The 27,306-nt window shown below is 40.8% G+C and overlaps 1 protein-coding gene across 1 annotated transcript in view; it reads left to right on the plus strand.

Annotated features, from left to right (window-relative positions):
* Positions 1–27,306, plus strand: part of LOC122811583 (uncharacterized protein YBL113C-like) — a 994,203-nt gene that overhangs the window by 553,757 nt on the left and 413,140 nt on the right. The gene's annotated exons all lie outside the window — the stretch shown is intronic.

Consider the following 27,306-nt stretch of genomic DNA (forward strand, 5'->3'; position numbering starts at 1 on the left):
AATTTCCCACAAAAATAAGAAACCAAATCTCTGTTTATTTATTTGACATTTGTTAACCGGGTTGGTCCAGCTGAGCCAAAAGCCCACTTTCAGTGGAGACTTAAGAAGAAAAGCTCCAGAGATTATACAGAACAACATTTGTAATATATACATATATATGTTGCTAGATTAGTACTATGCTAATTGCCTTTGCAAGCCATTTAAGCCTAGCCAATTATCCCCTGTGAGACTCAAACCTTGTACCTTATGTTTGTAAGGCAAACACCTTAACCATTAAGCCACACATATATACACACAAAAGTATTTAAAATTACACAAAGAAATATGCCATAGTTAATACTTGAAAGGCTTTTTTTTGTTACTAATGGTGGTATTAGATGAAAGAGGTAGAGTAAAAAATAGACAGAAAGAAAAGTGTTGGTGTAAGATGTAACTAAGAGAAGAAATTAAGCTAGAACATGTTGAGAATACAGAGAAAGAAAGTTGAATAGACTTAAGTATATACATATTTACATGGGTTATAATAGCCTAACTCAAGGGTTAGTACAAAAAAACAGTGGTGTGATGGAGGGTAAGGAGAGTACAATAATTACTGTATATTATATCGGTAATAGAGGGGGTGTAGAGGATTAGGTGGGGTCATGACAGGGGCAGGTCCTTTTGTTAAGTTGGAAATGTTTTAGCTCTTTTTTAAAGTGCTTTGGGTGGAGGATGGTTCTTATGGATGAGGGGAGTTTATTCAAGGCTTGAGTTACAGTGTATTTGTATAGTAGTTTAGTAGTTTACCAATGTTTTTGTTAGGTTTATATATATCAAGAAGTTGTTGATTGGATGTACTGAGAGGATGAATGGGAGTGTAGTAAGATATAAGGGAGAAGAGAGGGGGGTAAGACGTAGGTTTGTAAAGGATGGAATGTAAGATTCGAAACTGTGACAATTGGAGTTGTTAGGGGGAATTCTAGCCATTGAAGTGTGTTGAGTGCAAGGCAGTGGTGAGAGTTATGTGGTGAGTTAGTAACAAATTTAGCTATTTTGTGATAAGTTTGTTCTAACTTAGATAAAAGTGTTGATTGGATGTTAGTAAGGATTGGGACAGCATTCAGGAGGATGGGAAGGAGGAGAGCTTGACCCAGGGACAGTTTAGTATCAGTGGTATGAAATCTCTTATTTCTGTAGAGTAGACCTAGTTTTTGATGGGTTTTTTGATGCTATGTTGGATATGCAGGTTGAATTTTAGTTCATCATCGATAATGGTACCTAGGAGTTTAGTGTGGGGTTCTGCAGTAATGGTGGTCTTCGCAAGGGACGTGATGAGAAAGGCTGATTTATGGTGAGATAGAGGTCGAGGAAGGAATAGCAGGAGTGTAGGGTTTTTTTTTAATTTAAGATCAGTTGGTTGTCAGAGAGACACTTTTCAGTGGACAGAAATGAGTCTTGGGTGTGAGGCGGAGATAAGATATATTGTTGGAAATGGAGATGAGAGAACAGTCGTTGGCATATTGGATAAGGGTGGAATGTTACAAGCAGTATGGAGGTCATTGGTGAAGATATTAAACAGAAGAGGGCCAAGAATAGATCCTTGGGGGGACTTCTGATTTAATGGGTAGGCAGGGGGAACAGGAAATGAGCCATCTGACTGATTGTTGTCTATTAGAGAGTAACTTGCAAATCAGATAAGGGAGATCCCAGAAAGATTGAAATTGGATAGTTTAGATAGAAGTAAAGGGTGAGAAACAGTATCAAAGGCTTTGGAGAGGTCAAGGAAAAGGCAGGATACAAGTTGGTTGTTGCCCCGGCCTCAGCCACGGTGTGAGTAAAAGAGAGGAGTGCAGTGGTAGTACTGCAGTGTGGCCTGAAGCCATGTTAGGTGGGAGTTATTAGGTTTTCTAGGAGAAGATAATTTAGGAGTTGATGGATGCATTTTTTGAGTATTTGTGAGAGAGGGGAGAGAATGGCTATGGACCTGTAGTTAGATGAATCAGTAGAATTTCCGCCTTTATGCAGTGGGATAGTGTAGAATGATTTCCAGATGTCTGGTACAGTGGATTCATTTATGAATCTATTGAGTAGTAAAGATATGGGATATGCTATAGATTCAGTGGCTAGTTTGAGGAAGATGGGAGGTAGGTTGTTTGCAGAGGGAGAGCAGGGTTTACTTTTGAGCAGTAGTGATTTGATGTAGGTTGTGGGGACTGGTTTGAGTGAGGATGGGTTTTTGTTGCATGGATTAGAAGATGTGGGAGGGGTTTCTATGTTGTGGTTGGTGTAAGTAAGTTTTTTGAATGGTAACTATGAAGTATTTATTGAGAAGGGTGGCAGTTTCTAATGGGGTATTATTTGGGTATGGGGTGGGACTGGAAGGGTTACCAAGGTGAAGAATCTTATTTATGGTAGACCAGAATTTTTGTCAGTTGGATTTTCTTTCAAATTGGGGTGAGTTGAAGTAGTTTTTCTTACCTTTGTTAAGTTTTTTGAGAGGTTCCCCAGTTCTCTATAGTATTGGAGTACAGAGGGTGATTTAGTTTTGACCCAGGCTTTCCATACATTATCTCTTTTATGCATGAGGGAGCAAGTTTCTTTAGTGAGCCAAGTGACATAGATTTAATTTAGATCCTCCTACAGGAGGTATGGGAGCTGAGAATATCAAGGAAAATTTGATTAAATTTTAGTACGGCTTCATTGAGAGGGAGCTGTCAGAGAATGGACCATTTGATGTTTGCAAGTGTGTTGTTAAATAAGTTGACATTGAAATTAGACAGTTTACACTAGCTAAACAGCATGCACATGGTGAGTGAAACAAAAAGATCAATCGGCCATCTTGAATTAGGTTGGAGGTTGCACTACCTCAGCTAAGGAAAATGTTAGATAAAAATATAAGAATGAGTTATTAATATTATAGCCCTTTGCACTGTATCATGTCACAGTTTGTGTCTGCCCAATTAGTGTGGTGACTTTACAAGTGGTCCATAGACAGAAAAAGAAACTGGAGGGATTTTAGATAGCTTTGTAGAAATGATGGGGCTGTTTAGGTTCAGGCATTAATCTAAAAGAGAGAGGGATTTAACTGAGAAACTAAAATTGTAGGGTAAGGAAGGGTTTGTCTGCAAGGCATCTCTGGTGGCATGCTCACCGACAAATTTACAATTTACACTGACAAATTAGCTTGACCAATTGCTTTAAACATACTTAGATTGCAGTATCAGTGACTATTATTCACTTTAAAATGCACAGCATATGTGATTCACTGTATTTAAGTGAATCTTATACTTCATCTCCTCTGTCAATTCTCAAGATTATCATTCTTCTTACACAGCTTCCCCACCCGAGAGCGTAATTCCAGTATCTGAAAAGCCTGATATAGCATTTTATCCTGATGCTTTTTATTTCATCTACTAGATGGTCCACTTCATGCTCCAGTAATGAGAGTATATCCTGCCATCTGCCTAGCCACCTCTGTATGGCCTATGTGTTAGCTGTTACTTATTTATTAATATTTGTTTACCAGGAAAGTCTGACTGTTGCAGAGTCCATTTTCAGTGGAGTCCTGGGGAGAAATGCTCTAGATGAATGTCTTCAGAATGGGGGAGGAAAATGGAGCACCCAGAGGAAACCCACATGAATGCAGGGAGGACATGCAGACTCTGCACACAAGGCACCCCAGCTGAGAATTGAACTGGAGAACCTCTTGCTGTGAGGCGACAACACTAACCACTGCACCACTGTGCCTGCATGGTTTCCAACATCTGAAAAACAGACCAAAGAATTAACACTCCACAGACGTTGCACTTTCTATAATATCAGGATGCTTCATGACTCATAATAACCTGAACTGCACCACAATTATTCACTAGGTCTTAGAAAGCACTGTGACTTCACTCTTCCATGTTTGCCTGCTGTCCACACCCCTATCAGGAAAAAATAAAGTTAAATAAAAGGCCAAATGATGAGACTGTCAAGATTAATTAGTGAAAATTACATTTTATAATGACCTTGATACGTTAAAAGCCATGTTCAAAGAGACATGATATCCTCAGAAATGTATTTAATAATATAGTGGCAGAAATAATTGAATGTAGATCGACTAATTGCTGTCCAATACTTAGATCAGTGTAGAAGATAATGATGATATAAAAATGAAATCATCAAGTAATGATACATTTACCAGCGCTAGCAACGCTTGTGGTATGCAAACTTATTAAAATAATATGTAATGCATTCATCCACAGTGATCATTTATCAAAAAGTGCCATGGGGAATTATGGTAAAGTTACTATCTGGGCATTGTAATTTAATGTCATTTTATTAATGAAGGAATGATCATGTCAGTTAATTATTCCAGAGCTTAATTTCTAATGTTCATTTTAACTGTAATACTAAAGGGGTAGTGTATCTTGCCATGGGATTGACAAGTAGCATTTTTATGTAGGAAATATAGAACATACATTTTATAATATACAGCACAGTTGTGACATTTAAAGGCAAGATTCTTTTCATATGTTAAGCATAGATGCCAATTTTAAAAAGTTTCTACCTTTTATTGTAGAATATGTACAACATAGAATATGGAGAATTTATATGGCATCTGAAACAATGCTGCACAATTATAATTTAAAAAAACATATTTCCATCACTATTGTTTTAAAAAGGCTGGCTAAATTATGGTTAATTTGCTATTTTTTTAAATAAAATGTTGTTTTACTTTAGTAGTGTTTTTATAATTAAATAACTATCATTTGAGTCATGTGTTTTACAGGTTCATAGGTGATTACTGGGCAATGACCCTGGGTATTATTTTTAATGTTAATGTGTCTGATAGGTTTTGATACCCTAGATTTGTTTTATTGGATAGATGTAGGCTTGGGCAAGCATTTACAGGTTATCTCTGTCTAGTACAGACTTAAGTAACAGACCAGGGGGTAAATTTCTGATTCCCCATCCACAGGTCCAAGTTACACTTGAATTGGGTTACAGAAGAACTCTACTTTACATGGTTGGGAAGCCTGTTCCAGAGAAGGGGCAGTCTCTGAAACACATACTTGCCCCTATGACATACTATTTATGTTGCAAGTGAGGTTTAGTTCTGTAGATATGGGTATTTCTCATGCGATTTGTTTTGTCGATGTTCAACAGGTCTATCAGAGCAGGATCATAGATGCTTTGTAGACCAGGCTTAAAATACCACTCAGCAGTCTGAAGGATACCAAGTACAGGGAAAGGGTTTGAGGTAGTCCATGTAGGACATGTTTATTCCTGTATTTTTGTGAAGAGTTTCTTTGGGTCCTCCAGTTATTACATAAGCCTGGTCAGTATAGATGTATGTTAATAACAGTTGCCAAGTTTTGTATTTTGGAATTTGAGTCAGATGATTTTGATCATGTGATCAATTCTGAGAATTTAGAAAATGCTGCTCTCTTAATCTTCTGTTTGTTCTGAGGAAGTTCTGATTTGCATTAAAGATGGAAGCACTTAACATTAATTGTACTGATTTTATATGTAGTAGACATATGCAACAAAATGAGAGTTAAACAGTGTTTAAACCAGAAACACTTATATTTTTTTCAAAAATACTACTTTTATTTCTTAAATAGGGAGAAATCCTGCAAAGTAGTAATAGCTCAGGGAATACTATTCCAAGATGCTAGACTCCACAGACAAGGAGTGTCATGCTACATATCCCAAGGATGAATTTATAATTACCCATGTACTCATCCAAATTATGGAAAAGAGGTCATGTCAGTCCACTCTGTTTCAATATAAAGATTGCCATACTTTGACAACATAACATGCTGAATTTATTACTAATAGACAGTTTTAGTAGGATATCCATATATGGCTAAATCATGAGACAAGACAAATTCATGTGCAGAACAGCATCCCCAGTGAGGTACTTTTGAAGCACCGTCTGGCTCATCGGGGACATGCAGGTGGTTGAAAGCAGAAGGACAAATGATGTGAATACATTTTTCACTGTGTGAATGCTGAGGATGGGTATGTTGATATCAGTGACTGATCATGGTCACAAACACACGTCAGGTAGTGCTTTCAAGTGTGGCATGCCCCACAAAACACTCATGTATGCACTGGTGATTTGAACATTCATTTATATATTGCTTGTGACTTGACAGTCACTTACCATCACATAAATATGTATGGATTCTAAATACATTGTTGGCACTCAGCAAAATGCTATCCACAGTCATGTCAATGTGTTTTCAGGTAGATACAATATAAGGTAGTGTGCATACATCTGGTCAGTTAAACTGATGTTTGTATGGGTTAAGAGCTTGATATGTGATTGTTATTACAGGTTCCTTGAGAATACATCATGCTGTGAGAAAACACAGAGGTGGGCATACCTCTCACATGTCCAGATTATTGCAAAATGTCCAAATGTTTGCCTCATATTGATGGTCTGTTCCTCATACAATTTGTGGTTTTCTAACAAATCACTGATGGTTGAAGGCATTAAATAATGACATGCACTTGAGTTCCAGACTTCTTTGCTTTCAGAAAAGTTTATAAAAGCAATATTTAAAATGTGTCCCTATTTTTAGGTTTTTGTCCCCACATTATTTTAGGCTTTGTCTAGATTTTTTGCACCAAGATGTTGAGAGGACATTTGATGTTAGTGATCTGGAATGTTCTTCCAAAGCAGATGTGCATTTGGTTTGCTGGGTCATTGCCATGCTATCTTATGTCCAGGGGCTCAACTAGCTTTAGTTAAAGTAGGCTGTGATGTGGTTCATAGTTTCATAGATTCCTACAAAATTTATGGCCAAGGAGACCATCAACAAGCTCAGTCACATCACCCAGGACTGATGGGAGGCTAACAGTGTCCCCCATTAAGTACATTTTCTCAGTATATCCCTGATGAAAATTTGTCATCACCCATTCAGTCATCCAGCCTGTTTACATTGTAACTCTTAGTTTAAGACTCTTAGTTCTGATGTAAGTACTTGGGCTTCAAACTAGTTATCTTACATTAGGATGGTCTGTGGTCTACACTCTTGTGGTAGGAGAGGTAGCTTATGCCCTTCTGAATTGAGAATTTCTGGTTGAAGGCTTATTGTGTCTGTTATTCTACAAGTATCTTTGTTCTGGTTTAAACACTTGGGTTCCAAACCAGTTATTTTAGATTAGTAAGGTTTGTGGTCTACACTCTTGTGGCAAAAGAGCCTACATCCTTCTGAACTGGGAATTGCTGAGGCAGGTCTTACTGTGCCTTTATTTGATTGGCTAGATGACTCGTTTATTTAAAATTTGAATCTCTGTGCCTGAGGCATTTGGCAACATTTGGTGACCACGCTGATTGAGAAGAAGAGTGTTGCTGGTTTCTGCTAAACTCTACAAAAAATAAGACTTACGTTACCATATCCACTGCTTTAGCACTTTTTTGTTGCATTTAGTGTTTCTGTAGTGAATATCTGCAATTTTGATCTTTTTTACAGTCTTTAGTTAGAACTGCCTTGGTTCCACTTTAGCGACAGTAAAGGGGCCTAAGTCATGTGCTGTTTTTGATTGGCCATAGGGTGTGGTTTGCGTTTTTTTTAATTGAATCTCCTCTACTATTTAAGCATCACAGTTGCACAATGCTTGTTTCATAACCTACAAGCAAGCTAAGACTTACATTACCATATCTACAGTTGTGGCACTTGCTTTTCACATTGTTTTTGTCACAGCTGAATTAAATGAGTGCTTGTGTTGAATGCCTGCACTTTCTGACCTTTTCTGAAGTCTTTAGTTAGAACTGCTGCTGATTAGCAGTGATCTGTACAGACAATGATATCTCCCAGCATAATTCCCCCTTGTAATCTGTGTAAATGCCAATCTCGGATTGTTGGTGATAGAAGCCACCAACAAGGATGGGAAAATATTTTGACACAAAAGGAGAAATATTGGATTATACACTTGGGTGCATTATTTCCCCCAGGCATTAATGACCATCTTTAATTTATTCATATATTTATAGTACCTTGCCGATTTATGATTGTCCATACACTTATATATGTTATGGATAGCACATAGAACCATCACGTAGTGTCACAAGATGATTTAACCTCATCAGAATAATGTGGATATTATTTTGATTTTGGTTTTTATTTTTATTTCTATTTTTGAATGTATATATGTACCTTGATGGCATTTAAGGTCTTATTAGACCATAATACTACATTCTGATTGGATTGTCTTTGTTTAACAGATACTATAAATAGTATCATATGTTCCTGTTGGCTCTCTCTGTTTCAGTATTTTTGTGCTCCACTGAAGAAGGTGTAACCGAAACCGGTTTGGAGCTTGGGATATATATATTTTTATATCCTATGTGATTTTTCAGTCAATAAAGTATTTGGGACATTATTTGCTGGCTGTTGTGTGTTTTTAAATGCCAATCTCAGACAGTGTACGTTTCCCTTAAAATACCGTTACTGTCGACACATTTTTTTTTAAGTACTAGAGCATCTAGTTTGCAAATAACTGAGTGTTACTCATCAAGTTTCTTGAGTTATTTACCTATTTAATATTTAAATTTGCCTCACTCCTCCCCAGTAAATCAACAGCCATGGATATGCACTTCCTGACTCTCTCTGTGGCCAATCCTCGAGATGGGTATTCTGAGACACTGTAGCAATTGCCTCATGTACACTGACAACCCACTTATTCTTAATAAAATAAAATATGTGAGAAGTGTAAATACTATGCTGGAGGCAAAACTCTCTCAAACTACCAAAACTAATCCTATCGAGGTTGTCACTGACACTTGCACCACACCTACTGCACAGGGTAAAGACTCTACACATAAAACTACTTATGCTGAGGTACTTACAGGTAACCTTCCTAATGCACTAAGACCTCCTGCACAGAGCAATCAAACAAGGGTCCTCAGCCATCACATTAAATGCTCACATTCACATGCACAGCTACACATATTAACATTATATCCAATGCCTCTACTGGTAAGCCCTTCAGGCAAACCAGCGCACCACCACATTTTCTGGTCATTAGTGATTCTGTAGTGTGGCACACAGATGTCTCCCTCACCAGACTGAGTAAGGACAGAATCATGGTTAGCTGCCTTTCTGGGGCTAGGATCCATCAAGTCACACTGGCACTCAGGTCATTAAACCACAGGTACCAATATGACTCTGTCATAGTCCATGTGGGTGTTAATGAACTGAGACGTACCTCCCTTGACTATATGAAGTGAGACATGATCGAGCTCACTGATTATGTGTCTCAGGCAGGTTTGAGTTTATCACTGAGCAGCATGCTACCTTCGTCAAGGATGATGCCAAGTTACCAACATAAATTGATTGATTTAAAGAATTGGCTTAGTTCTGGTGTCAGTCCAAGGGGGTAAAATATTTGACAGCCTGGGAGTCATGGTTAATAGACCATGCTGCTTTGCCCGGATGGTCTGCATTTATCTCCTCTAGGTTTTGGGATATTGGCAAAGATCTTTTCCACCCCCATAGTCCCCTTTTAGGCAATACCAAACTGATAAACCTCCAGACTTAACTGAACCTACAAAGGAATATCTGAAGGTGGTACTGCTCAATGCTAGAAGTCTTAACAAGAAACTCCACTCCATGCAAGCCTTCCTCTCCTTGGACAGTGTAGACATCTCTGTAGTAACAGAGACATAGATTAAAGTCATGGAGAATACCCAGCAGGTTATAATGTCTTCCACACCTTTAGAACAGCCACTGCACAAGAGGAAACGTAAGGTGGAGGAGTCTCATTCTATATTAACAAACTCACATCCAGACTTGTTAAAGTGTATGAACCACTGGAGCTCATACATGTGCAATTCGCCATTAACACTGTCTCGTACCATGTCCTTGCAACTTATAGGTCCTTCTCCATGTCCCAGGAAACCCATACTACTTATCTCAATGTACTATAGTCCCTCACCATTCATCCCAATACGATCTTCATGGGGGAATCTCAACTATCCCTCTATAGTCTGGGAATTCTATACCTTTTCCATTGCACAAGCCCAGCAATTCCTAAACTTTGTTAATGCCAACATTCTGGAACAGTTGGGTCATTCTCCTACCACGGGTACAAGCATCCTTAACCTTGTACTCACAAACATGGGGGAGCGATGTTTCTTACCCAATGTAATGTCCTCAATCATCAGCTCTGGCCATAAGGCACTATTAATTGAAATAAAAATGAAATCCAGGGACCCAGGGAAACCAAAACCTTTAGGGACTATTCCAAAGCTAACCTCTCAATATTTAGCTTGGCTAAATTCCAAGCACCCCAAACCCAGTAAACACCATAGTATATACTGATCTATTTATAAAATCTCTGTACAGCCATATTGCTTGTATAAAGTGAACTATGGCCACTCATATTGAGAATAAGGCAAACTCAAAAGATAAGCCACTCTGGTGGAATTACGGTATCAGTCAGTTAGGGTTTATATCACATCTTCGAAAGATTAAAATATCGAAGCACTTAACATCAAACTGAATACATCGAAAAGTAAAACATCGAAATGGGAAAAAAAATCATGTGGAGTGTAGATCAAAAACAAATTGCTCCATGCAGGGGGCAAGACCCCTTATACCCCCTACACCCCGTGCCACTTAAATATACCACTTTGGAAATCGCACTTTAGTGCAGAAATGGAAGATTTCCATTTCCTACACTGTAGAGTGATCTCTGAGTTGGTATATTTAAGTAGCGGGGGGTGTGGGGGGTACAGCCCCCCTGCCTACACCCTTAATGTTATATGTCCCATTTGGAAACTGCTATTGACATTCTTAATATGTTTTCATGGTTTGATGTTAAGTGCTTCGATGTTTTAATCTTTCGATGATGTGATATAAACCCAATCAGTTATACAACAAAAGAGAAAATCTTGGCCACACATAGGAGGATCAACGCCATACATACTAAAAGCCCCTGACCAAACTAAACAGGCAGCTAAGAGGGGTTAATTAATACTTCAAAGGCAAAATTTGAAGAAAAAAAATAGCTTCTCAATCAAAGGATAACCACAAAGATTTCAACATCTATGTCCATAACCTCAAGGGGAATATGCAACAATGTATCCAGAACTTATTGTAAATGGGATCACCCACACTAAGCCAGAGGCCATTGCCAAACTTTTGGCTCAGAGGTTCAGCTCAAATTTCTCCCCCCAACTCCCCTCCCTCTTGACAGTCTAAAGGAAATACTGCATACTATAATCCTCCCAACATTAGGGAACAGGTCTTCAATGCACTTTCCAAGGCCATAAACACTGCATTGATGGGCCACGATAACATCCAAGGATGCTTACTAAACAGCATGAAAAATTACCTCTCTGGTCCCAATTGAATCACTTTTCAACTGGAGCCTACAGTCAGGTTTTGTGCTCAAGGAATGGAAGATGACTACAGTAATTTCCCCTGGACAAAGGTGGTCCAACCACTGAGCCAGGTAACTACAGGCCCATAAGTCTGACCAGGCTCATATGTTGTTGTTGTTGTTGTGTCTTTCGGCTTTTCCCATTTAGGGGTCGCCACAGTGGAACTCCAGTCCGCTAATGATTGGCAGTAGATTTTTGAGTACCGAGTTGCTGGCTCCGACGCACAACCTTCAATGAAGGTACGCCCATTCATGCATGTCTCCACACAGAAGACGCTCTAGCTGAGAATCTAACAGGACAACGTCTTACTAAGGCCATGGAAAGAATCATCAGGAACATAATAAATGAGGACATAAGCAAATGGCAAACATTGGCCTCATCGGCTTTATTAATGGAAGGGCATACCTATTAAATCTGGTTGACTTCTTTGAGAGGATCACCAAAGCAATGGATGAGGGCTAGAATGTGTATATGGCTTACCTTAACCTGGCCAAGTCTTTTGATACAATACCCCACTCAAATATTATAGGCAAGCTCACTAAATTAAGTACAAACCCTTTTTTTACCCACTGGATAGCCAACTTGCTCACTGATAGGACCCAGGAGGTCAAAATAGATGAGGCCACCTCCATCAAGAGGCCAGTCACTGGCAGAGTGTCTCAGGACTCGGTAATGGGCCTGCTCCTTTTTAGCATCTATTTCTCTGAAGTGGATGCAAGTGCTAAAGGTTTATGACTAAGTTTGCAGATGATTGCAAGCTGGTGTTTATCATTGACTCCCCTGCAGACACTGCAATTCTTTAAGAAGGTAAATCTTTGACTAACAAATGGTGCCAAAACCATGATCTTAAACTCAATGCTAAGAAATGCATAACTGTACCCTTTGGGAAGTCAACCATCCTAGTTAATTACCATGTTGATAATACACCTTAAGAGTCATCCCAGTGGTCAGGAATCTGGGTACGCATGCAGCCTTAACTTCAACCACCATGTGGCCACTGTGGTGAGGAAATCCTTTTATGTTGCACAACTTATAAGTAAGCGTATGGCATCAAGGTTCAAAAAGGTCATTAACCCACTGCACTCTGCCCTTATCAGACCAATCATAGAGTACAACTTTCCCTTCAGTATGTACATGACCAGACATATGCAGCAACTAGAGCGACCTCAGAGGTTCCTTACAAAAAGAGTACAAGGTATAACAAACCTGTCTTACACAGAGTGCCTTAAAGTCCTTTCCCTCTTCTCAGTCATCTACAGAAAGCTGAGGAGTGATCTATGCCTGGCATACAAGGTATCTGTAAACTCCACAATTATGAATATCCTGCATATTCGTAAGTCAAACAGTACCAGAAATACAAGATCTAAGGACCTACATTTTGTCTGTGACTTAAACAGAACATGATGGAGAGACTGATATATGTCCAAGAGACTGTCCCTCCCATGGAACAGGTTTCCCATCCATGTGAAGCTGAGTTCATCTATTACCCAATTTAAGAGCAACCTAAACCAGTGGATAGAGAACAGAAAATTGACACTAGGCCTGTTACCAGTGTCCCTTATGGACAGAGGTGGGTTATAAATGCATGACCCTCAATGTCTTATTCTTTCAGGAAAACTTGGCTAGGCTTAAAAAGGCCCCCTGGGTCATTACCCTAGTAAAAATATATGAATCTATAATCAGATTTTGGTGGTAGAGATGCTATTGAGAAAGAGTTGAATACTGTGCGCCTGTATACATAACATACCTTGTTAATTATAGTGGCATATCATTAATCAGTGAATAATATACATCCTGATGAGGAATGCATTGGTCACCCTTAGATCTTACCTGCAAGAATATTATTTGGTAAAATGGATCTAATGAATAATTTGTCTGTGATGCATATTATTTGATTATTTTAGAGGTAAATAGAATTTTGTAAAAAAAAAAAAGTTAAGGCAGCAAATATCCAGCGAAAACAAAAATTCAGATTCAGCCCTCCTTAAAATCCACACCATGATGCTCTTCAGAGAACTATCCCAAGGATGTGATCCCACATTCAACACCTCTAGATTTATCTTTCCTTTCAAAACTTACAAACACCACAAATTCATTCCTTAAATAACACAATAACTTGATAGCTAAGAGATATGTGGTAGAAAATCTGTATTATGCACTAATTGCTTTACCTAAGCAATCCCTGGATAAGCTTTAAAACACCAGCTGCACTTCCTATAACATCATCTAAAACACATACAGCATACTCCATGTAAAGTCTATCTCCTCCAATGTAGGTATGATCTGAGGCTTATCTACTATTATATTTGTTATGAAGCAAATGTCCTGACACTCCCAGAGTGAATAATAAGAAGTTATGTACCTACCATTAAGTTCCATGTTAGTTGTCTTCTTCTCGCCTTCTTTCTTGCTGGATGGGTTCGGAGCCGATCCTCGGCTCCGACTCGGCCAATACTAAAGCTCGAGAGCTAATTCCACTGGCTCGAGGCTCCCCCATATCCCACAATGCTAGGCGGTAACTCCTCAGGTCTCGTTTGAAGCTAGGCCAAGCAAGAAAAAAGCTCCATAACATGGAGAAGGGTAACCCACCTCTATAGGGCTGACTGTGAGGTGACATAAATCTAACAGAGGAAATATAGAGGTGGTAAAGCGTAGGAGAAAAGGATTAGAAAAGGTCACAAAACAATCTCCTCTAGGTCTGTCCAGGCTAGGGGGAAGGAGGGTGGGACGCAAGAAAGAAGGCGAGAAGAAGACAACTAACATGGAACGTTATGGTAGGTACATAACTTCTTAATGTTAAGTTGTCTATCTCGCCTTCATTCTTGCTGGATGGGACCGCGTCCCTAGCACCTTGTCCCGGGTGGCCTATCGGAACAGACTCTTGAGAACAGTGGAACCAAAGTTGGCACGATCTCTGGAGGCTATGTCCAACTTGTAATGAGAAATGAATGTATGAGGTGAAGCCCAAGTAGCTGCTGAGCAAATAGAATCAATAGGAAGCCTATCTTGAAAGGCTATGGATGTGGCCAAGGCCCTTGTAGAGTGAGCTCTAGGCTTCGAGGGCAATTGTTGGTGTCTGATCTCATAAATAAAGGTAATCATAGAAGTAAGCCATCTCGAAAGTGACACTTTAGAGACTGGAAGACCCATCTTGCCTTCCGCAGATGAAACAAACAGTTGGTCTGTTTTTCTAAACTGTTTAGTCCTGTCTAAATAATAGCTTAGTTGGCGATGAACATCTAAAGAGTGCAATTTTTGTTCTGACCTGTTGCCATAATCGGGGAAAAAAACTGGAAGATCAATAGTTTGATTCAGATTTGCTTGAGAGGCCACTTTGGGCAAAAAGGATGGATTGGTATGCAAGGATACTCTATCTTTGTGAAAAATTAGATACGGAGGATGACAGCATAGAGCATGAAGTTCTGAAACCCTTCTAGCCGAAGTGATGGCTATTAGAAAATGCGTTTTCCAAGACAACAACTTCATAGAACATGAAGCTGCAGGTTCAAAGGGGGGTAGAATCAAAGATGCTAGAACCAAGTTCAGATCCCATGGAGGAGGTGGATCCTTGACAGGGGGCTTAAGAAGAAAAACTCCTTTCAAAAAGGCTTTACAGAGTTTGTGGGACATAATAGTAGACTCTGACACTCCCACATGAAAATTAGATATAGCCGCCAATTGAACTCTGATAGTAGAAGAAGAAGAAGAGCCTGCTTGGAAAAGCTCAGCTAGGAAATCAAGAATGGACTGAATAGGTGCAGTAAAGGGGTCTATTTCCCTGGACACTGCCCATAAAGAGAAACGTTTCCATTTGCTGCTATAAATCTTCCGGGTAGAAGACTTATGAGAAGCTATCAAAATATCTCTAACTGAGTGAGATATTAAGGGAAGCCTGACTAAGGTTGGAATTGGAGGAACCATGCTGTGAGGTTCAGAGAATAAAGGGATTGGTGCAGTTGACCCAATTGATGGATCAAGAGATCTGGAACTGGGTCCAGATGCCATGGTTGAGCCAAAAGGTAATGATGAAGAAAGGGAAACCAAACTTGTCGAGGCCAATAAGGGGCAATGAGGATCATTAAGGCCTTCAGAGCAATGGCTTTCCAAATCAGCTGAGGTATCAGTGGGAAGGGGGAAAGGCATACAGAAGTCCCGGAGGCCAATCGTGAGCTAGAGCGTCTCTGATGGGATGACCTGGTAGGGGAAAGAGAGTGAAGAAATCAGCACACTTGCTGTTTTGGGGAGTGGCAAAAAGATCACAGTAAGGTTGGCCCCAAGTTTGAAAAACTTCTTCCAACACTGATTTCTTCAGAGACCACTCGTGAGGCATGAGGATTGCTCTGCTCAATCTATCTGCTATCACATTGGACTTGCCGGGAATGTGCGTTGCTATCAGGAAGCGCTGAGAAGAGATCGCCCATTGCCACAGTCTGAGTGCTTCTCAACATAAGGGGTAAGATTTGGTTCCGCCTTGCTTGTTGATGTACCACACTACGGACATATTGTCCGTCTGAATTGCTATAGTTCCCTTGGGAAGAGAGTCTTGGAGGGCTTGCAATGCTAGAAGCACTGCTCTCATCTCTAGAACATTTATGTGCAAGTGACACTCGATCGGCTGCCACGTGCCCTGGACTGTCCTGCCCTGGTAATGCCCCCCCCACCCGATCAGGGAGGCGTCCATTGTCAGAGTTGCAGCCGGGGGCGGGGGAATGAAGGGTCTCCCTAGAAAAAGTTGGGGAGATGTGACCCACCAGAGAAGATGATTCCTGCATGACTGCGTAATGCTGATAGTGTGGGACATTGGTAGAAGTTGAAAGGACCACTGAGTGAACAGCATCCACTGAAGAATCCTCATGTAAAAGCGGGCTAAGGGGAGGAGAGGAATAGCCGCTGCCATAATCCCTAGGACTTTCAACACCAGTCTGACTTTGACCTTGTTTTGTCGTAAGAGAAGAGAAACCTGCTTGTGAATGTCTGGTTCTGTGAGTCTGGCTGACAGACTGACTGTGTCTAATCTTGCGCCTATAAAGGTAATAGACTGACAAGGCAACAAGACAGACTTTTCGTAATTTACAGAGATGCCTAGAGTCTGACAAGTTCGTAAAGTGTAGTCTCTGGCTAAGAGAAGTAGATGCCTGGTGGTGGCAGTCAGGAGCCAGTCGTCTAAATACGGAAACACCTGGAATACCTGGCCCCTCAAATGAGTGGCGACCACTGCCATGCATTTGGTGAACACTCGGGGGGCTGTAGTGAGACCAAAGGGCAGGGCCCTGAACTGAAAATGACTGGCCCCTAGCCTGAAGCGGAGAAATCTCCTGGATCGTCTGTTCATTTTGATGTGATAGTACGCATCCTGGAGATCTATGGAGCACATCCAGTTGTCCTGGCCCAGAACGGGCAGGATGGACTGCAGCGTGACCATCCGAAATTTTGTTTTCTTGACAAACTTGTTCAAGTTGCTGAGATCCAAAATGGGTCTCCAGTCCCCTGTTTTCTTTGGAACCAAATTCTGGATCCTCGTTGGTCTGCTGGAACTGGTTGAATGGCTCTTTTTGCTAGCAGCTTTGAAATCTCTAGTGCTGCTTGCTCCCTTTGACTGGGTGGAACGTCTGGAAGGGATTTTCCGGACTGTTTTGGGATGCGAATGAAAGGGATTCTGTAGCCTTCGGATATGATAGACTGTACCCACTTGTCTTGAGTAAGGGAAAGCCAGGCTTTTGGGTACAGAGATAATCTTCCCCCGACTGCCTCCGAAGGTGGACAGTCGGGCAACCCCTCAGGGGTGCTGAAAGGGTTTGTCAGAGAAGGTTTCTCGACTACCCTGATTCTGCGGGCCCCCTCTGCCTCTAGGACGGCATCTATTATTATTGTTCACCCCTCTGCTCTAGAGGGGAAACAACTCTGTGCATCCGGTAAGACTCCCTGTGGTTGTTTGCGGAACCACATCTCCCCCCCTTCTGACCTTTGGGGTAAGGCCTACAAGGGGTAGAAAAACGGACTCCGACGGCAGAAAGAGTCTTACCTTCTACCTCGCACCTTGTCAGAGTATCCTTCACTTGTGGACCAAAGAGAGATGGTCTGTCAAAAGGGGAGTTAGTGAAGGACGCCTTGAAAGGGTCCACAAAGCTACATAGCCGCATCCAGGCATGGCGGCGTAAAGCCACCCCTGTACCTGCGGATCTGTTCGCTCCATCAGCCATGTACGAAATCAGGCGCATGGAGGAGTTAACTACTGAATTAAGGGTAGCCAGCTGGGAGTTCATCCTATCTTGAAAACCCACAGCTGATGGGTCCTTCAACACTTCACTCATATCCTTGAGCAAGTCCCTCTGGAGACAAGTGAAATGACACAGGTAATTCAGCGAATGCATGGAGAAAGTCGCTGATGAAAACATCCACTTACCGTACCTGTCCATGGTCCTAGATTCCTTATTAGGAGGATGAACAGGTACCGAAGGATCCGCTAATTCCTTCTTGGTGGCAGCAGCCACCACCATGGCATCCACAGAGACACCTTTGGACAAAAACTCCTTGTCTTTGGGGGCAGTGATAAATTTGGCCGGCCTCCTAGGGGTGGGTTCCACTGAGTCAGGAGCCGTCCAAGCCTTCCTCGCCACCACTTCCATGAGTGGGTCAAAGGGAGGGGACACCCAGGAGGTGGAAGGTCGAGAACCAAACGCCTCAAGGTACACTGATTCATCCTCTGAAGGGTTAAGGGCTGGCCAATTCCCCCTCTGCTTCAGGATTTCTAGTATGTCTGCAAAGGAGACGTCTTCAGAGGGGGAACAAGGGGAACCCCCAGAATCTTCCAAATCAGTGTCAGAGGTAACAGACTCAGGTGAGTCAATGTGCTTCCTCTTGCACTGTCTCTTCCTAGGGGGTTCTCTGCAAGATCAGGAGAGGCCTCGGAAGAGGAGGAAATTCCCACTGGGGATACTTGAGGCGCAGATTCTCTATGGTCCGAAGCAAGGGGGTGAGAAGAAATCACTGCAGGCACTGTAGAGGGAGGAGCTGATGGAGCCGACTGTGGAGTAGAACCAGGTTCTAACACGCTCCGCATGACCTCAAAGGCACCCCTATCAGGCAGGTCCAGAGGTCTTCGCTCCGAAGAGCCGAAAACCTCCCCCTGCACCGACAAGGATGGCTCTGAAGCCGATGTCGGAGCCGAACTAACCAGCGCCGAAGCACCGAGAGGGAGACCGGGGTCGGACAAGGGTCCGATGCCACTCCCCCCCTCGGAGCCGACGAGGGAAGTCCGGCACCGAGATCCCTCCAAGGAGGAGATCGGAGCAGATGACGGCACCGAAAGGAAAGGTATCGGTTCCAACGCTCCCACAGTCTTGGCTCTGAGCAGCACCGGCTCCGAACTCAATAGAGTTGGAGGAGGAATGTCTAGTGGAACAGGGGTAGCCATCGACTGTTGAGTCGGGCTGTGTAACATCTGGGCCAGTGCCTCGGACTTAAGAAGTCTACTCACCACCCTCTGCAAATCATGGTCCGAAAGTCTGGAGGACCTAGAGGAGTGTGACCTATGGCTCCATTCAGACAAGAGCAGTGAGGCTGGAGCCGAATGAATGGAGCTGATAGAAGGAGACCTGGACCTCTTTCTAGTAGTCAGTTCCGACAAGAGTATCGGAACCGACTTAGACTTATCTGTCTCGGCTCCAGCCGGAGCCAAGGACACAGTGTGTGTAGTAGGTCTAGAATCATCGGCTCCGGCCGGAGCCGATGGTTGAACCAATTGAACGGTCTTCGAACCTCCGGAGGACGGCTCGGACACTGGAGCCGACTGCCTGGAGGACTTAGAAGGTTTCCCCGACATAGACTGTGTCGGGGGACCCTCAGGCTTCAACAAGCCTCTTAAGATTAATTTATTTTTACGTTCCTACAGGACTGTAGGGCTGAAACCGTGACAGACAGCACAAGAGTCCTGCAGGTGTAAAGGTCCCAGGCAATACACACAAGAAGTGTGACCGTCTGTCAGAGACATCTTCTGACAGCACGAGTCACACTTCTTAAAACCTGAGACCTTCAATTCTTTAGACATATCTAAAGATATACAAGTAGTGTAATCACTCACACACAAACACACAGATTACACTAAAATTAAAATTAAAGTAACTAAATTTAAGAAAAAATTCCCTAGAAAAAAAAACACACTCACTCCAACTACTAGGAGGGGTGGGAAGGGGCCTAAGGCCTAAGGGAAGAACCCTTGGAAAATTTTTTAGAAAAGGGGGAGGAATTTGTAAGGAAGTGGTAAAAAACTAAGTAATTAAGTAATAACTACTGAAAAATTAACTTAAAGGGGTCTAACTTTGGTAAAAGTAACTAACCTGCAGAGCCGGTTGGAAAGAGCACCTCATCAGCTAAGCGGCAAACGAGATCTGGGGAGTTACCGACTAGCATTGTGGGATAAGGGGGAGCCTCGAGCCGGTGGAATTAGCTCTCAAGCTTTAGTATTGGCTGAGTCGGAGCCGAGGATCAGCTCCAAACCCATCCAGCAAGAATGAAGGCGAGATAGACAACTTAACATTAATAATTATCACCATCTTCATCATAATGATTATTGTCACTATCCCAGTTAAAACAATAGAATTGCCATACCCCCATTGCAGAATGTCATATTTATTTTTTATTTATTTATTTTGCATTTGTTGACCGGGATAGTCCGACTGGATTCATGTCCATTTTCAGTGGTGGCCCGGGGAGAAAAAATCCAAGATAAGCTGTTAAGATTACAGATACAATATATACAGTGGTTACATACTTAACAAGTTATACAAATTCCAAGGTTAGAGATAATCCCGGCTGTAAATCCGGATTAAGTAACACAACTAAGCTAAATTATAGTTATTAACTCATAGTAAAGGAGAGTTAGTCTGGTTTGATACATTGACATAACCAGTTTAGTGTCAAATATTGTTTGAGTCTTATCTTAAATTGACTCAGTGTGGTAAGTAAAGTAATGTCAGCTGGGAGTGAGTTCCAGGATCTACCTGCAGAGTTGGCAAAGAGAGAGTCACCGGCTGAGTTATTAGTTATGATAATCTGAACTAGCAGTCTGTTAGAAGATCGAAACAGTCTGGGATTGTTATAGGGGGTGATAATGTTTTTTAGTGCAGGAGTATTGTCTGGATTGTAAAATATTTTATATGCCATAATTAGTTGCTTATACTGAATCAAGCTGGGCAGTTCTAGCCACCCAAGCTGGTTTAGATTGATACAGTGGTGTGTCCAAGAAGGCAGACCAGTGGCAAATCTGGCAATGTGGTTGTAACAGATAGAGAATTTTTTAAGGACAGACTTGTTTAAATTAGAGAGTAAAGGGGATGCGTACAATTCTAGCAGGTGGGGATAAGAAGGCTTTTATCCTGTAAATTAACCCTAGTTTTTAATTGATGGTTTTGATGCTTTGATTAACATGCAGGTCAAATTTAAGATTGTTATCTATGATAACACCTAGTAGTTTTGTAGAGGTGTCTGGGGAGATTATAGTGCCATTATTGGATTTTATGGTAAAGGTAAATGCAGTAGACCTATGAGTTGGTGAGAAAAGCAACCATTTTGTTTTTTTAGGATTTAAGATCAGACAATGACCAGAAAGCCAGTTTTCTATTATGCTGAAGGTGTTCTGGCTAGCTGACCATAGTTCTGTCTGAGTTGTGGCTGAGCAGATTAGGGTCATCAGCATATTGGACACAAGCTGACTTTTGGGATAGCAGTATAAAGGTCATTGATGAAAATGGAGAACAGAAGGGGCCCTAGTATAGAACCTTGGGTAACACCAAGGAAGTTGGGTAGGAGGTTAGATAGTTTGTTTTGCCAAAGGACAGCCTGCTGTCTGCCACTCAGATAAGATTGGAACCATTCAAGGGCTTTAATATCTAGACAGAATGTTTTCAGGGTGTGGATTAGAAGTTGGTGATCAACCATATCAAATGCCTTGGAGAGATCCAAGAAGAGGGAAGAGAATATGTTATTATTGTTGTGATTATGGTTTATGGTGTTGGAGAAGGCTAGGAGGGCTTAAGTAGTGCTGTTGTGAGGTCAGAAGCCGTGCTGGATGTCTGCCATAAGGTTATTCTGAATTAGGTAGTCAGCAGTAGTTTATGAATACATTTTTCCATAATCTTTGCAAGTGGAGATAATATAGCTATTGCCCTATAATTAGATAGTTCAGTAGAGCTACCTCCTTTGTGAAGTGGGATTACATAGGATATTTCCCAGATGGAGGGATTTTGGCTTCTGCTATGGTTCGATTGATTACTATTGAGAGGAGGTAAGCAATGGCATCAGCTGCTTTTTGTAGATACTCAGCAGGGGGTAGATCAGCAGAGAGAGTAGTTGGTTTTAATTTTTTGATCAAGGTATGGATAAGTGAAGCGGCAACTAGTTGGAATCTGAATGAGAGTTGGTTACTAGGGGTGGTGTCCTCAGGGCTAGGGGAGCTTGAAGGTAGTTGGCTAACTAGGACTTGGATTGTCTCTGTAAAGAATTGGTTAAAACTGTCTGAGACTTCCTCAGGGGGTTTATCAATGGTGGCTGCAGGGGTCGGGGTGGAAGTTTGTCCAGGATGTAATCATTTATTTAAACCTGCCCAAAACTTCTGAGGGTTGTTTGGATTTATTTGCTGTAGATTACAGTAGTAGTTTTTTTTTTGTCTTTTAAAATAGACTTTTTAGTCTCATTCCTTGATTGCCTATATTTAATGTGATCTTGGGGGTCTTTTGTAGTACACCATAATGCCCATGCTTTGTTTCTAAGGGTGATTTTTAGTTTGGACTCTTTGGAAAGCCATGGTGCAGTTTTTGTCTTTATTCTTATTGAACGAACAGGTGCATGAGAGTCAAGAATCTCAAGGAATTTGTTGTTGAAGTTTACAACTGCTTCCTCTAAGGGGAGGTGCTTTAGAACTGACCATTTACATACAACTGCTTCCTCTAAGGGGAGGTGTTTTAGAATTGACCATTTACATGAGTTTAGTTCCTGTTGGAAATTGGCAAGGTTAAAGTTCTTTTTGTTTCTTACCATTCTGAGTATGGGTTGGTGGGGGTTGATGGCTTTATGCTTAATTATATAGGTAAGAAGGTGATCGCTTAAGTCATCAGGGAGGGTCCCAGAGGTGTACAGTTGGGGGTGACTATTGATAAGTATCCAATCAAGTATGCTTTCTTCATGGTTAGATTTTCCTATCCTCGTATGGGTGGTTATGATTTGTGTAAATGCATGCAGGTTAGCATAGGTGGTTGGGGATTCTGAGGAACAGGTGTTCCAGTCTATGTTAAAGTCTTTGAGTAGTAAGGTTTCTTGGAGGTAGTTACATGATAGCCAGTGAAGGGTATCTTTGAGTGTAGATTTATTTCCTGGGGGAATGCACATAGATGATATTAATACATTTATTTTTATTAAGTTGTAATTTGGTGGCAAGAATCTCTGAGTTATAAATTTGAGGTGGTTGTATAGCTTCAATGGTGACGTTTAACTCAGATTTATAGAGAACAGCTACTCCACACCCCCCTTCCTAGAAGCATGATCCAGCCTGAGTATGTTATTCCCGGGTGGTAACACTTCATTATCTGTGGTGTTAGATTTTAATCAGGTTTTGTATAAACAGAGTATCTCAGGGGAATGTACAGCCAGGAGTGCATGTAGTTCATGTACCTTGTTGTTTATACTTCTAATGTTGAGGTGACAGGCCAGGAGAGAGTTAGATGGCCTATTAATTGTAGGTTAATAACTTGGATTGCAAGTAGAGGGGGTTAATTTATCTGGAGTAGATGGGCCAGGGTTTGGGTGGATATCACCACCAAGTGTGAGGTTAGGTTTAGGCCTAGTGATACATTTCTGGAATTTATTTATAAGTTTATGGTAATGTTTAGATCTGGAGCTAATGTATCTGGGATTAGTATGTTGACAGAGTGAACAGGTTGTGGGGCTGGCCACAGTGCTGTATGATTAATAAGTGGTGCAAGGACTTACAGCTGGGGTGATAGTGTGGCCTTTTGGGTATTGAAATCCAGTGAGAAACTGTTTTTCATATAAGGTAAGGAGGTATGGAGCAAGCAAAAGGGTTAGTAAAGAGGAGTATATCATTATGTGTGATGGAGCGTGAGTTGAAGGAACTGTATTACTTGGGTGGTACAACACCAGAAGATAAAGTGGTAGAATTTGAGGTAATGGAGTAGGGGTGGGAGAAATTATGACAAATGTAAGCTGATAGATTCTAGTAACAGAGAGTGTGGCTTTATGACCATAAATCTACTGGAACTGGGGGCGGGTGAAAATTGGGGGCAGGGTGGGGAGTGGAGCAAGCCCAAGCACAGCGAGGGTGAGCGGAGCGGGGCTTATCCAGAGTACAAGGTTTCTTAAGGCTTCCTAGAGCCACACGGTAAGTAAATAGGGAGTCAAAGCTCTTTATTTTAATAGCTGTAGTTTAATATAATTTTAAGGGTAGTTGCTGTAGTGTAATATAATCTTTAGGGTTTTAAGGTTAGAAACACTGTCATTATTAACTTTGGGATTGGCTTCAGGTAATAAACAGGGGAGGGGAAAGCAAGAGTGTGGGCTTTTGTACTGCTGCTAATGAGCCAAGATTCAAGCAAAGGCAAGTTTGTGTTTAAGAAAAAGAATCAGAATTGACCAAAAACTGCTGTGAAGCTGTAAGTCATTTCTTAACCATTTATCAGATGGAAAAACAGCATAACTTTGTATCTGTTGGCTACTGTGCTCTCAATTAAATTAACAAACACACACAGTATTTGATCAGTTATCTTAATACAGAATGTTTTCAATGGTGGGAGGCAAGAACAGTCCCTTTGGACTGGCAAATTGTGGTGGTAGTTCCTATTTTCAAAGAAGAGGACAGAAGGGAGTGCTCCAATTACACACTGATCACACTCTTCAGCCTCCAGGAAAGCCTACATTGGGGTGCTAAAAAGTAGAATTCATCTGAAACCTTAGACTTTGATTCAAAAAGATCAGTGCAGTTTCCATCTTCACCATGAAACAGTAGATCATTTCTTGCCTTTGTATGGATATTTGAAGGGGTCATTATAATTTTCAAATCCTATCTACATTACTTTTGTGGACCTGCATATTGTATATGACTGATAACCCCTGAATATCCTGTGGGAGGTGGTACAGCAATATGTGGTTAAGACTTGTGTTGCATGCTATTTGGTCTCTATATTTGCACAGTAGGAGATGTGCTTGCAGTCCACACTGACTCTAGTTTGCCTCATTTCTGATTTTCATTAACAAAACACGAAGGCTCAGCCAAGGTTTATTGAGTATCTAGTCTGGGGCATAAGGTTCACATCTGTTATTCAGAGGAGATGTCTGCTTTGCCAAAAATGATTGATCTTTGGCATGTACTGGATCAGTCCTCTTCTGAGTGTGAAGCAGCTAGGATGATAATCAGCACTTCAAAATCAGAGTTACATGTACTTCTGTCTTAGAACATAGTAGACTGCTGTCTACAGGTGAAGGTGAAACAGCTACTTCAAGAAGAGCAGGTCAAGTATCTCAGTGTCTAGTTCATGAGTTAGATGAAAAGGAAATGGGAGATTGATCATACAATGGGTACAGCTTTGACAGTAATGCGGTTGTTGTAACAGTCTGTGGTGATATAGCAGGAGTTGAGTTCTAGGATGAAGATCTCGATTTACCAGTCAATCCATGTCCCCTCCCTCACCTATGGTCCCAAACTTTGGGTTCTGAATGAAAGGATGAGATTATGAATTCAAGTGGCAGAAATGAGGTTGCTTCATAGGGCTGTTGGACTCATTCTTCATGGCAAGCTAAACAGCCTTGAGTCTTGCAGGGGCTTGGAGTTGAGCTACTGCTCCTCAGAATTGGGAGGAGCTCATTGATAGTCTAATGAGGCTGCTCACTGGGTGCATCAAATGAAAGGAGGCCTCAGGGTAGATCCAGAACATGCTGGAGATGTTATATCTCTTAGATGGCCTGGGAATGCTTAGGAATCCTGCAGAATTAGCTGGAAACTGATGCTGGGGGATAAGGAGGTTTTGACTGCCCTGCTCAGGTTGCTGTCATTGCAATACTCACCAGGACAAGCAGTTTAGAAAATGGATGTATGGACAGATGAACTGATGGACGGATAGATGGACAGATGCATGGATGAATGAATGGATGGATGGATGGATGTTTTAGATGTTTTATATGAAAATTTCTCAGGTAATTTATCTAGAATTCAGCTTTAGCAGAATCACCGTCTTTAATTTTACTGACTATTGTTGACAGCATAACAATGAATTATTACTGAGTGTTTACTAATCATTCCACAGTGTTAATGCCAAGTAATATGTTTTGAAGCTGTGTCAACAAGACAAAGCATTCTTATTGTCTTAGCTGTAAAAAGGAATAATGATTAGTAAACAGCACCTAGTATAACACTGAATTATTTACTGCAAAATTAGATGTTGTTGTCATTTGGACTATTCTGGATCTGGTCATCTCTTCAAATAAGTTTTGGAGATATAGCACTGATTTTAAGTGATAGACGGAAGTGGTTATTTCTAATTAGCAAGATAACCATCTGCAAACAAAATTAAAAATAAAATATTTAAAATAAAAAAAAAAATTAAAAAGTAAAAATTATTTTAATACTTTTTAAAACCTGATTTGCACAGTGAAAAGTGAATTATTTGATGAACTGCTACAACTCATGGTTTCTTGCTATATAAGGTTTTAAAAAAAATCATAGTACCTCTTACCTGATAATCTATTTGCTACCACACCATGTTTGAATTAATCGACTTGTAGTCTCAGAAAAATTTGCCAAAACAGCAAACATGGTAAATGATCACAGATCATAAAATGGATAGCTGCTATTATTTACAAAAGTGATATTACAATCCTACATATTTATATTTTGCAGCAATTTATGACAACAGAACAGTGCAAAGAGTGTTAATTCAGTCTGTAGAACAGCTCCCATCACTCTCCACTTTCCTGCAGTATAGTATAGCATAGAATCAAACACAAAGAGTGAAAAGGTCACAGAGGCAAACCATTAAGTAAAAACTACAAGAAAAACTTAGACATGCTTGCGTTTTCACTCAATACTTTACATTTCCTTAAAATACCTTATATTTAAATTATTTTACATTTCCAGTAGTGGAGGCCTATCTGGGGAAATATGCAGATGACCCTTAAGGACATACCAGTGTTTCAGTTACACTACTTCTACAGGCCTATCATAGCTCTCAACCTTTTAGAGCAAGAAATCTAGACAAAGCCATAACTAATGGGGAGACAAAGGGCCAAAAATAGGGAGAATTTTTAAATATTGCTCCTACAAACTTAGAAAGTTGATAGAATAACAGGTTTTAGAATTTTCTAAAGGGTGTGATGTCTGTACCTCAAATGTCTGTCAATATTTTCTGACTTCAATCTTTAATGCATTACCAATGATTTGCCAAAAAACAAACACACTTATGTGAAAAATGAGCCAAATGAGTCAAAAATCTGGACATTCTGTGAAAATCTGTAAAGTTGAGAGGTATGAATTGCCCATGACTTTTTACTTTTTACATCTGCTGGTGCATATTCTCTTACTTGACTTGGAAAAGGTTAAGTCTGTTATTATAAGTTTTTATAGTTACTCAGAATTCAATTATCCCTCTCTATGATACTTCATGTGTGCTGATGTATGGCCTTGTTTAGGCTAAGATCAGAAATATTTATTGTTAAATTTTTTTTTTTTTTAGAAAATTAATGCTCATTATATCCTGAAACATAATGATAATGGCCCATAGAAACACCCCTCCAACTCCTGCCTTTTGTAGAGCAGTACCTCTGCTCAGGTAAATCAGTTTGGCATGCCATACTTATGTGTGATATACCAAAGCAATTCATAAATATGCTGCACTATGCAGCTGATATTCACACACCCCAGTTACCATGGCAGCATCAATTTT

The sequence above is a fragment of the Protopterus annectens genome, chromosome 1.part1 (assembly GCF_019279795.1).
Source record: "Protopterus annectens isolate FY-2018-M chromosome 1.part1, PAN1.0, whole genome shotgun sequence".
Classification (NCBI taxonomy): domain Eukaryota; kingdom Metazoa; phylum Chordata; order Ceratodontiformes; family Protopteridae; genus Protopterus; species Protopterus annectens.